Consider the following 13,513-nt stretch of genomic DNA (forward strand, 5'->3'; position numbering starts at 1 on the left):
TTAGTACAACATAAAAAAAAGTACCGACATGAATAATAATATGTATATCACTTAAGTGTACCATCATCAAGTACAACATAAAAAAATTGAACACCTGACACTACTAATAATCTCGATCAGTATCATCAATAAATGCATAATCATCATCATCACTATAATCAATGATGGGCTCATAGGGTTCATTGGCATGCAACCTACACTCTAATAGGTAATGATAGGTCCTAGTCCCACCCGTGTATGTGTAGATTGGGTTCATTTTCCCATGCTATGCTCCGGATCCGACACAAAATTTTGGCAGCACCTCCCCGCTGTCGGGGTGCCGTGTTGGGGTCGGGGTTGGGGTCTCGGGGTCAGGGTGTCGGTCGGGGTGTCGGGTCGGGGTCGGGGTGCCGTGTCGGTGTCGGTGTCGGGGTGTCGGGTCAGGCTCAGGGTCGGGGTTTCGGTGTCGGGGTCGGGGTCGGGGTCGGGGTGTCGGGGTCGGGGTCGGGGTCGGGGTCTCGGGGTCAGGGTGTCGGGTCGGGGTGCCGGGTCGGGGTCGGGGTGCCGTGTCGGTGTCGGGGTTGGGGTGTCGGGTCAGGCTCGGGGTCGGGGTGTCGGTGTCGGGGTCAGGGTCGGGGTGTCGGGGTCGGGGTCGGGGTCTCGGGGTCGGGGTGCCGGGTCGGGGTCGGGGTGCCGTGTCGGTGTCGGGGTCGGGGTGTCGGGTCAGGCTCGGGGTCAGGATGTGGGTATCGGGGTCGGGGTCGGGGTGTCGGGGTCGGGGTTTCGGGGTCGGGGTGTCGTGTCGGGGTCCTGGGTCGGGGTCGGGGTGCCGTGTCGGGTCGGGGTGTTTTCCTCTTTTTTCCTTTTCTTGTTCTTCCTCTTCTTCCTTTTTTCCTTCTTCTTCTTCTTCTTCTTCTTCTTCCTCCTCCTCCTTTCCTTTTTCCTCTTCTTCTTCTCCTCCTCTCCTCTTTTTTCTTCTTCTTCTTCCTCTTCTTCTTTTTTCTTCTCCTCCTCCTCTTCTTCTTCTTCCTTTCCTTTTTCCTCTTCTTCTTCTCCTCCTCTCCTATTTTTTTTCTTCTTCTTCTTTCCTAAAAGTGAACTAAACCTAAAGCTAAACCTAAAACTAAACCTATATCTAAAACTAAAACTAAAACTAAATCTAAACTAAACATAAACCTAAAACTAAAAAAACAAAAAAAGGAAAAAACTAAATCTAAACCTAAAACTAAACCTAAACCTAAAACTAAAACTAAAACTAAATCTAAAGTAAACATAAACCTAAAACTAAAAAAACAGAAAAAAGGAAAAACAGAGGAGGTAGAGCTCACCTGGGCCGGTGGAGGAGGGGAGCGGGGCGGCCTGGGGCGGCGGCGCCGGGCCCGGGGCGGTGGGGCGCGGGGGGGGGGGGGGGCGATGCCGAGACGGCAGGGCAGCGGGGGCGACGGGGCGGGGGGCCGGTGGGGCGACGATGCCGGGCGACAGTGGCGACAAGGCGGGGGCCGGTGGAGGAGGTGGGCGGGGCAGCCTGGGGTGGCGGCGCCGGGGCCGGGGCGGTGGGGCGCGGGGGGAGGGGGAGGGGGGCGCGGCGGCATCGAGACGGTAGGGCGGCCGGGGCGACGGGGCAGGGGGTCGGTGGGGCGACGGCGCCGGGCGGCAGTGGCGACGAGGCTGGGGGGCGGTGGAGGAGGGGAGCGGGGCGGCCTGGGGCGGCGGCGCCGGGCCCGAGGCGGTGGGGCGCGGGGAGGCCAGGGCGCGGCGGCGCCGAGACGGCAGGGCGGCGAGGGCGACGGGGCGGGGGGCGGTGGGGCGACGGGGCGGGGGCCGGTGGGTTGGCGAGGCGACCGGGCGGCGGTGAGTGGTGGGAGCGGCGGCGCGCGTGTGGGAGCAGGGAGAGAAACAGAGAGAGAGAGAGAGAGGGGCGGGGTGGGGCGCGCCGTTAGATATGTTAAATGTTTGCCGTCCGCCCTCTTTGCCGTCTGCTTTTTTGCTCTTTGCCGTCCGCTAGCGGACGACAAAGAGGGGGGGGGGGCGTTAAGTATTTTTAAGCAGCTCCTCAGTGGGCCCCCTCCCTCTTTGCCGTCAGCTAGCCGATGACAAAGAACCTTTGCCGTCCGCTAGCCGACGGCAAAGAGTTGGCTGATGGGAAAGACTTTCTTTGCCATCAACCAGTTCTTTGCCGTCCGCTTTTGGGTAGCTGATGGCAAAGAGCTTCTTTGTCGTCTGCTAGCAGACGGCAAAGAGCTGGCAGATGGCAAAGTAGCTAATTCTAGTAGTGACTCCAACTCCATATATTCACGTTCGGGGAGAAAAAAATTAGAGAGAAGGATTCGTCGCGTTTTACGTTATGGAGCTGCCGCCAAGCCCTGTTCTTCCCCGGGAGGGCAGATCTGGAGTCCGTTTGATCCCTAGTATCCATTATATTCTAAGATTGATGTTGCTATGACTTTGTCATGCTTGATGCTTGTCACTAGGGCTCGAGTGCCATGATTTCAGATCTGAACCTAGTATGTTTTCATGAATATATGAGTGTTCTTGATCCTATCTTGCCAGTTATAGTCACCTACTACGTGTTATGATCCGTCAAACCCCGGAGTGACAATAGTCGGGACACTTCCTGGTGATGACCGTAGTTTGAGGAGTTCATGTATTCACTAAGTGCTAATGCTTTGGTCTGGTACTCTATTAAAAGGAGGCCTTCATATCCCTATGTTTCCATTAGGACCCTGCTGCCACGGGAGGGTAGGACAAAATATGTCATGCAAGTTCTTTTCCATAAGCACGTATGACTATATTCAGAATACATGCCTACATTATATTGATGAACCGGAGCTAGTTCTGTGTCGCCCTATGTTATAACTGTTGCATGATGAATGCCATCCGACATAATTATCCATCATTGATCCATTGCCTACGAGCCTGTTTCATATTGATCTTTGCTAAGTTACTTATGCGTTGCCACTGTTACGATTTCTACAAAACTGCTACTGTTACTTTTGCCACCGTTACCGTTACTTCCATACTACTTTGCTACTAAATACTTTGCTGCAGATCTTAAGTCTTTCAGGTGTGGTTGAATTGACAACTCAGCTGCTAATACTTGAGAATATTATTTGGCTCCCCTTGTGTCGAATCAATAAATTTGGGTTGAATACTCTACCTTCGAAAACTCTTGCAATCCCCTATACTTGTGGATTATCACCAAGTAACATACCGTTGACAAAGGGAATAATGTATGTTGTCATTACGGTTTGACCGATAAAGATCTTCGTAGAATATGTGGGAGCCAATATGAGCATCCAGGTTCCGCTATTTGTTATTGACCGACAGGAGTCTCAGTCATGTCTACATAATTCTCGAACACGTAGGGTCCGCACGCTTAACGTTCGATGACGATTTGTATTATATGAGTTATGTGATTTGGTGACCGAATGTTGTTCGGAGTCCTGGATGAGATCACAGGCATATGTTGGATGATAGTATTCGGACACCGGAAGTGTCCCGTAATGTATCAGGTACATATCGGAGTATCGGGGGGTTACCGGAATCCCCCGGGGAAGATATGGGCCATATGGGCCTTAGGAGGGAGCACACCAGCCCAAAGAGGGGTGGCACCCCTCCCCCCAAGGAAGGAGGCCGAATTGGAGTAGGAGGAGGGGGCAGCGCCCCCCTCTTTCCCTCCTTCCCCCTCTCTTCCCTTCTTCCCCCTTCCGGTAAAAGGAAAGAAGGGGGGTCGACTCCTACTTGGAGCAAGTAGGACTCCTCCTACTTGGGGCGCACCTAGGGCTGGCTCCCTCCCCCTCCCTCCTTTATATGTGTGGGGAGGGGGCGCCTAGAACACACATCAAACATTGTTAGTCGTGTGCGGCGCCCCCCTCCATGGTTTACGCCTCCGGTCATTTTCACTTAGTGCTTAGGCGAAGCCCTGCACGGATCACTTCACCATCATCGTCACCACTGTAACATCCCAAATTTTCAATTTGGAATGTTATACACTAGATCATCAATGCATATCATATTTTTGTTTGCTTTTGGTTTGATCCTAGAAATTCTACGCAACTCAAGGACCCTCGGAGAGAGTTGGGGATTTCGTTATTTTCATATTTGGGTTTTCTCAAATTTTGAAAATAGGATCATTTGATTTTATTTTATCTTCAATTATTTCGATTATAAAAAATAAGAGAGAGGGAATAAAATGACTTTCCCAAAATAAAGAAATATTGAGGATTTAATAAAAAAATCAAATAAGGTTATTTTGGAGTTTTCGCTATTTTATTTGAATTTAGGAAAAATTGCACGTTTTTCAAAACTGCATTTTAGGGCCAAGAAAATTGTCATCTTGTTCTAAATATTTTATTTAGACAGTGAAAATTTGTTTTGGCATTTTTAGATTTTTATTTCTTTATCTAGAATTTATTTTCTGTTCGGCGGAATTTTTAATTTAAAACGCGCCCGCACCCGACTGGGCCGAAGGCCCAGCCAGGCCGGCCTGCTCGCGCCGCCGCCTCCCCTCGTGCGCGCCGTCGTGCACGGCACGGACGCCGAGGAGAGTCCGAGCCGGACTCCTCCCCGGGCGCCCCCTTGCCCAAGCAAGTTGCCGCCCCCCTAATATATCGCCGCCGCCGCCCCCCCTCTCACCCCGTCACAGCCGCCCCGCCGCCGGAGCCGCGGTGCCCGAGCCGCCCTGCCGCCCGATTCGCTGCCGACCGGGAACGCCGCTGCCGCGACGCCCCACCCGCGGAGCCCCGCCGCCCCCTCGCCGCCCCGCCGGAGCCAACCCACCCCATCGGAGTGCCTCGCCGGAGGTACCGCCGCCGCCCGCCGCCGGACCGGTTTTTTAAGAAAACCACTTCGGTTTTTTAGAAACCCTAGGTTTTTTAGATCGGTTTTTGCTCGTTTTATTTTGGTTTATTTCATTTAGCGAGCGTTCGCCCGTTTGTTCGTTTTAACGAACCTTTTTTGCTGTTTAGTTTCAGTTAACGAACGTCCGTTCGTTAATCTGTTCGTCAGTTTTTCTTTTTATCGGATTATTCCGCGATTATTTCTGATCGTGATTTCTGATCCGATTTTCGTTTTAGTTTTTCTGTTCGCTCGTTTACCGGAATCAGGTGATTCAAGCGCCTAGAGTTTCATCTCGAAACCCTATTTCTGTTTAATCTACTCAAACAAGTGTTTGCTTTTGTAAAATTTGACCTAGGTCCAGATCAGTAAACGAAGCTGGTTTCTTTCGCCGTTTGATTTTCGTTGCCTCGTTCGATTTGATTCTTTTGCCAGCCGGAGTTTTTAAGTTGAACTTTCTGGTTAGATCTTCTATTTGAGTTTTACCTGTGCATTAGATGAGTACTTATTGTATGCTTGTTTGCTTGTTTGTTTGCGATAGAGTACCCGGAGTGCGCCGCTTGCTACTTCGAATCTCTAGGTTTCACGGATCATCAGCAAGGCAAGTAACACTTTGATCATACCTCTTTACTACCTAGTTTTTATTGCATTAGATCAATCCTCAAACATTGCATGATTAGGATCTAAACAATATGTGGGTTTTGGGAAGTAGATGAGGTAGTACCTATTACCTGTTTATTATCAAACCTTGGGAGTTACTTCTACATTTGCTTATATGCCATGCTATGCTAGTAGACGTGGATTGGGTGAGTGAATCCATGACAGATGTGAGATTGTTAATTAATGGTTTATTTAAGGTGGCAACTTTAATACACATCTGGGTGGATTGAGGTACCTGGGTATTCCAGGATTGCCTGTTTTTCTTTATGGACCGCCACCCAGGCTCAAAGGGATCATAAGATTGTTCATGCTAGAAACTTCCGTGTGCAGCCACAAGCTACTATGGGCTCTAGCATAGTTGATTAAGTCGTGCGAACTCTTACAGTGGTAGACTAGCAGATGTAGGGGATGTAGGTTGGTACGGTCTACCCAATCGTAAGGTGCTAGCGCTTCTGAAAGACTATGTCTCGGTCATCCGTTTCTCAAACACCATGTAGTGCGAGAAAAAAACGGAGGAGATCGAGTCTTGTGGGGAAAAGTGCTGCAAACCTCTGCAGAGTGTATAAACTAATCATGGTTAGCCGTGTCCCCGGTTATGGACGTTTTGAGTATCTAGTACTTGGATTATCATGTGAATCTCATCATGTTACTTTAATTAATATTGTTGGGTTTTAATGATGATGCTTAATTGGGATTGAGAATGCTGTCAACCATTCTCAATGTTTAACAACCACCATGATAGTTAAATAAAGTTTATTCCTTTGCAGTAGGGAAAAATTGGCTTTATGCAAAAACAGTAACCATAGAGCTTTCCACCAGCCATATATGCATGTAGTATAGCATATTTTGTTCATTACCCTCTATGCGTTACATTGCCAACATATTCCATGTGCTGACCCATATTTGGGCCGCAACGTTCATGTTGTAGACTTTTCAGACGACGAGTAAGATGCCTTAGGATCGTGGTTCTATACTCAGTGATGTCGTTGGAGTTGATGGACTCACTTATCTTCCAAGCCTTCCACTGTTATTGTTATTAGATGGCCTTAAGCCATATTTATTGTAATAATTTCTCTTTTGAGACATTCGATGTAATAAGGGTGTGATTGCCACTCTATTATAAATCCTTCAAGTACTGTGCGTGTCAGCATTACTGATCCAGGGATGACACTGATGCACGGAGATCAGACTGTTTGAGATCTGGTCGCTACAAGATGGTATCAGAGCCCACACTGACTGTAGGACACGACCACTAAGCTAAAGCCCTAGATCACTACTCACTCTTCTCATTTCTGACTCCTCATCTTTTCTACTCTTTTAGGATGGTGGATGCAAGGAACAAGTTCACGCAACCGGAGGAAGTTACACCCTTTGGACGCCACCTGAAGGAAGTCACTAAGTACCTGAACATCGGAGTGCCAAGTTTCAGCGGGACTTACAACGCCACTTTACCTGAAGAGGAGCGCTGTATGATTCAAGTTTAAGTCCCAGGACGGACATTCATGCCCGTCACCGAGCCCATAGAATTTTCCTTTGATGCACCAACCTAGAGTCTAGGAAAGAGCATGGCAGCCCACATCACCATGGGACGCATTGGAGAAGTTTACCACAAGGATCTCAAGGATACTGTTTACCAGATTTGTGGGCGCCGAGATGAGCAATGGGAGATGATCAGCACCAGGAAGGACAGATCAATTGCAGCTTTCATCCAGGAGTTAAACCAGCACATTCGACGCCAGGAGAACCAGATGTGCGTAGGCATGATAGACCTGTAGAAGGCCATGACCAAGATCACAAAACTAGAGGAAGAACTCAAGTCTACACGCGATGGATATGAGGAGGAAATTGCGACACTCGTGGAGAAGAGAGATGATCTGAAGAAGAAGCTAAAAGTATTCATGGGATTTCCCGCGACTGGAGGAGAAGACGAAGATTGCACCTGTCCAGAGAACTACATCATCATTGATGACACCGACTCGGACCTAGACGATAGCGATGATGACTATGTTGATGAAGCTATAGCAGATATCATGGAGTCTTCATCAGAGTAGTTTTTCTAGTCGACCACCATAACAGTAGTAGTATTCCCCCATGTATCTAGTATAGTCCGAGCACTTTTGTAACGATAGTTAGACCGTTGTATGCCCTTGTTTGATTGAATGAAGTGATTTTGTTTGCTTTTGTCTCATGTGCATATGGGTAGTGTTTTCCCTCTAGACCTCATTCTATTCTATATTCTCATCTCCTCTAAACCCTCAGATGCCTCCGAGACGTGACAATGGATTTGCTTTCCCACCGGAGCTCACCCTGTTGATCCAGCAGCAGAATACCTTGCTGCAGTTGCTAGTCCAGAATCAGAATCAGGGGAACAACAACAACAACCCACCACCACCACCACTTGTTGATCACTTAACCCGTTTCCTTATACTGAATCCGTCGGTGTTTTCCAGTAGCACCGAGCCGATTGTTGCAGATGATTGGCTCCGTAAGACAGGAAGGGAGTTGACCCCTGCAGGATGCACAAATGCGGAAAAGGTGCGTTTTGCCGCACATCTGCTTGAAGGACCCGCATCATCATGATGGGAGAATTTCATAGCCACTTATCCTATCGACACTGTCACATGGGATCAGTTTCAGCAGGCTTTCCGTACTGCCCATGTATCAGCAGGAGCTATGGCCATGAAGAAGCGTGAGTTTCGCAACTTGCACCAAGGAGGACGGACAGTTGGCCAGTATGTGGATGACTTTAGTAAGCTAGCATGTTATTCCCCAGATGACGTTGCTACGGATGCTGCTAAGCAGGAGAAGTTCCCGGAAGGACTGAACGATGAGCTGAGCATGCAGTTGATGGTAGCAAGTTTTAACAACTACCAGGAGTTGGTAGATCGTGCTCTTAGGATTGAAGGGAAGCAGTAGCAGATTGAGAACCGCAAAAGGAAGTATGGACAAGGGAAGTACAATTTAGGAGCTCAGCAGAAGCCATGTTTTACCCCGAAATCGGGAGGATATTTTCAGCATACCCATGGAGGAGGTAGCTCGCATAATCATAATGGCCCCAAGAATGGTAATGGGAATGGAGGAAGCAACAGCTAGAACCGTACTAACCCATCAACCCCAGCCAAGAGAGACCTGAGCCAAGTCACTTGCTATAAGTGTCATAAGAACGGACATTATGCCAATGAATGTCTTGAAGCCCAGAACGGAAATGGAAATGGAAGCTCAGGGAAGAAGCCGAACCCTTTTAATAGGGGATAGGTGAACCACGTTAACGTGGAGGAGGTTGAAGCTCACCCAGATGCAGTAATAGGTAAGTTTTTGGTTAAGTCATTTACTGCACTCGTTCTTTTTGATACTGGTGCATCACATTCATACATCTCAAGGGGATTTGTGGATAAGTATAAACTGCCAACCCAAGCCCTTAGGTCACCCATGTTAGTAACCTCGCCTAGAGCGGAGTATATGGCTAGTCTATGGTGTGATCAGTTACCATTAAGGATTGGAAACTACATGTTTCCCTCGGACCTAATAGTATTGGAATCGCAAGGACTGGATGTGATATTAGGCATGGATTGGTTATCGAAGTATGGAAGGAACATTGAATGCGCCAGTAAGACGATTTTGCTTACAACGCCAGAAGGAAGAAGGATCAAGTATGTATCCTGGCATGAGCCGAAGAGGACACAAGTAAATTCATTATCAGGAGTTGTGCAGGAAGAAGTACCAGTGGTGAAGGATTTTCCTGACGTTTTTCTGGAGGAGTTGCCAGGCATGCCACCGGATAGAGACATTGAGTTTTTGATAGAGCTTTTGCCAGGCATAGGGCCAATATCTAAGAGACCGTATAGAATGCCTGCAAAAGATCTCGAAGAGATTAAAAAGCAGATTAAGGAGTTACTAGATAAAGGATATATTCGCCCAAGTCCTTCGCCTTGGGGATCACCAGTACTTCTAGTGGAGAAGAAGGACGGATCATTGAGGATGGTTGTTGATTATCGAGGATTGAATGCAGTAACAATCAAGAACAAGTACCCAATGCTGATAATAAATGATCTGTTTGACCGATTGCAAGGAGCTAAGGTATTTTCCAAGATCGATTTGTGATCAAGCTACCATCAGTTGAAGATTCGAGAGCAGGATATACCTAAGACGGCTTTTACCACCAGGTATGGGCTGTACGAGTACACTGTTATGTCATTTGGTCTGACTAACGCACCTGCCTATTTCATGAACATGATGAACAAGGTGTTTATGGAGTTTTTGGATAAGTTCGTCGTGGTGTTCATTGATGATATTTTGGTCTACTTGAAGAACAAAGAAGAGCATAAGGAGCATTTGCGTTTGGTGCTTGAGAAGCTCAGAGAACATCAGTTATACGCCAAGTTCAGCAAATGCGAATTCTGGTTAAAGGAAGTTGGATTCCTCGGACATATTATATCCGGAGAAGGTATAGCAGTAGACCCCACCAAAGTTGTCACTGTGACAAATTGGGAAGCACCAACAATAGTTGGAGAGATCCGGAGTTTTCTTGGACTGGCAGGATACTACCGGGGATTCATAGAGAATTTCTTGTAGATTGCAAAACCTATGACGGAGTTGTTGAAGAAGGATACCAAGTTCAAATGGGCTGAGGAATGTGAGGCCAGTTTCCAGGAGTTGAAGGAACATTTGGTTACGTTGCCAGTATTGATTCTGCCAGACCAGAGCAAGGATTACGAGGTGTATTGCGACGCTTCACGTCGAGGACTTGGAGCAGTGCTTATGTAGGAGGGAAGAGTTGTTTCATATGCTTCACGACAGCTGAAACCTCATGAGTTAAATTATGCCACACATGATTTGGAGTTAGCAGCCGTAGTGCATGCATTGAAGACTTGGAGACATTTTCTCATCGGAAACCATTGTGAAGTGTACATGGATCAAAGAGTTTGAAGTACATTTTCACGCAGAAGGAATTGAATCTCAGGCAAAGGAGATGGTTAGAGCTCATCAAGGATTATGATATGAGATTGCAATATCATCCCGGAAAGGCTAACGTAGTAGCCGATGCGTTGAGCCGTAAGAGCCATGTCAACACACTAATGACTGGAGAACTACCAAAGAAGTTAGCTAAGGATATTCGTGAGCTATGCTTGGAGATAGTTCCAAGAGGCTATGTAGCAGCATTGGAGATTCAGTCTACTTTGATGGATAAGATCAGGGAAGCTCAGAAGACTGATAAGGAGATTGCCTCTATAAAGGAGAGGATGAACAAAGGAAAAGCTAAAGGATTTCGTGAGGATGAGCACGATACCTTATGGTTTGAAGACCGTGTTTATGTGCCTGATGACCCGGAGATCAGGAAAGTTATTTTGCAAGAGGCCCATAATTCACCATATTCGATTCACCCAGGAAATACCAAGATGTATTTGGATTTGAAGGATACTTTCTGGTGGACCGGAATGAAGAAGGATATTGCGGAGTATGTAGCAGTTTGTGATATATGTCAGAGAGTAAAAGCAGAGCATCAGAAGCCAGCAGGATTGTTATAGCCATTGCCAATACCCGAATGGAGGTGGGATAAGCTAGGCATGGATTTTATTACGGGATTACCAAGGACTCGTTCAGGCTATGACTCGATTTGGGTTGTAGTCGATCGTTTGACGAAGGTAGCTCATTTCATACCAGTGAAGACTACTTACACCAGTGCTATGTTGGCAAAGATATACATGACTAGGATCGTATGTCTGCATGGAGTTCTGAGGAGCATTGTATCATATAGAGGAACCCAGTTTACCTCATAGTTCTGGAATTAGTTGCACGAAACTTTGGGTACCAGGCTAGAGTTTAGTACAGCTTTTCACCCGCACACAGATGGACAGACTGAGAGAGTCAATCCGATTTTGGAGGATATGCTGAGAGCATGTGCGCTAGATTATGGAACTAGTTGGGATGACAATTTGCCATATGCAGAGTTTTCTTACAACAATAGTTATCAATCTAGTTTGAAGATAGCCCCTTTTGAAGCCTTGTACGAAAGGAGGTGCAGGACCCCATTATCATGGGATGAAGTTGGAGACCGCCAGTTATTTGGACCGGATTTGATTAAAGAGTCTGAACAGAAGGTGAAGTTGATTCGCGATAGGCTCAAGGTAGCCCAGTCCAGGCAGAATAGCTACGCAAATTCAAAACGCAAGGAGACAATTTACGAAGTCAGAGACAGAGTTTATCTTCGTGTATCTCCACTTCGAGGAGTTAAGCGCTTTGGAGTTAAAGGAAAGTTAGCGCCACATTTTGTGGGACCATACAAAGTTTTGGAGCATATGGGAGAAGTTTCCTACAAGTTGGAATTGCCCGAAGGATTGTCAGCAGTTCATGATGTATTCCACGTGTCCCAGTTGAAGAAGTGCCACGTAGAGATGGCTGATATACCGCTGAGAGATACGGTACCACTGGAGGTGATTCAGTTGGACAGTGATTTGACCTATGAGGAGAAACCCGTCAAGATCCTTGAATATGCCAGCTGAGTCACCCGCAGGAAGGTTATCAAGTTTTGCAAGGTTCAGTGGAGCCACCACACCGAGGATGAAGCCACCTGGGAGCGAGAGGAAGATCTGCTGAAGGACCACCCTCACCTATTTTCTAGCCAACCCGAATCTCGAGGGCGAGATTCATCTTAAGGGGGGTAGGTTTGTAACATCCCAAATTTTCAATTTGGAACATTATACACTAGATCATCAATGCATATCATATTTTTGTTTGCTTTTTGTTTGATCCTAGAAATTCTACGCAACTCAAGGACCCTCGGAGAGAGTTGGGGATTTCATTATTTTCATATTTGGGTTTTCTCAAAATTTGAAAATAGGATCATTTGATTTTATTTATTTTATCTTCAATTATTTCGATTATAAAAAATAAGAGAGAGGGAATAAAATGACTTTCCAAAAAAAAATATTGAGGATTTAATAAAAAAAATCAAATAAGGTTATTTTGGAGTTTTCGCTATTTTATTTGAATTTAGGAAAAAATTGCACGTTTTTCAAAACTGCATTTTAGGGCCAAGAAAATGTTCATCTTGTTCTAAATATTTTATTTAGACAGTGAAAATTTGTTTTGGCATTTTTAGATTTTTATTTCTTTTTCTAGAATTTATTTTCTGTTCGGCAGAATTATTTAAAAAAAAACGTGCCCGCACCCGACTGGGCCGAAGGCCCAGCCAGGCCGGCCTGCTCACGCCGCCGCCTCCCCTCGCGCGCGCCGCCGGGCGCGGCACGGACGCCGAGGAGAGTCCGAGCCGGACTCCTCCCCGGGCGCCCCCTCGCCCAAGCAAGCCCCCCTTATATACCGCCCCCCCTCTCACCCCGTCCCAGCCGCCCCGCCGCCGAAGCCGCGCCGCTGGAGCCGCCGCGCCGCCCGAGTCGTCGCCGCCACCGGAATGCCGCCGCCACCGACGCCCCACCCCGCCGGAGCCCCGCCGCCCCCTCGCCGCCCTGCCGGAGCCACCCCGCCCCGCCGGAGTGCCTCGCCGGAGGTACTGCCGCCGTGCGCCGCCGGACCGTTTTTTTTAAGAAAACCACTTTGGTTTTTTAGAAACACTAGGTTTTTTTAGATCGGTTTTTGCTTTTTTTAATTTATTTTATTTAGCGAGCGTTCGCCCGTTCGTTCGTTTTAAGGAACGTTTTTCGCTGTTTAGTTTCAGTTAACGAACGTCCGTTCGTTAATCTGTTTGTTAGTTTTTCTTTTTATCGGATTAATTCGTGATTATTTCTGATCGCGATTTCTGATCCGATTTTCGTTTTAGTTTTTCTCTTCGCTCGTTTACCGGAATCAGGTGATTCAAGCGCCTAGAGTTTCGTCTCGAAACCCTCTTTCCGTTTAATCTACTCAAACCAGTTTTTGCTTTTGTAAAATTTTACCTAGGTCCAGATTAGTAAATGAAGCTGGTTTCTTTCGCCGTTTGATTTTCGTTGCTTCGTTCGATTTGATTCTTTTGCCAACCGGAGTTCTTAAGTTGAACTTTCTAGTTAGATCTCTTATTTGAGTTTTATCTGTGCATTAGATGAGT

The sequence above is a fragment of the Triticum aestivum genome, chromosome 2B, assembly GCF_018294505.1.
Source record: "Triticum aestivum cultivar Chinese Spring chromosome 2B, IWGSC CS RefSeq v2.1, whole genome shotgun sequence".
Taxonomy (NCBI): Eukaryota; Viridiplantae; Streptophyta; class Magnoliopsida; order Poales; family Poaceae; genus Triticum; species Triticum aestivum.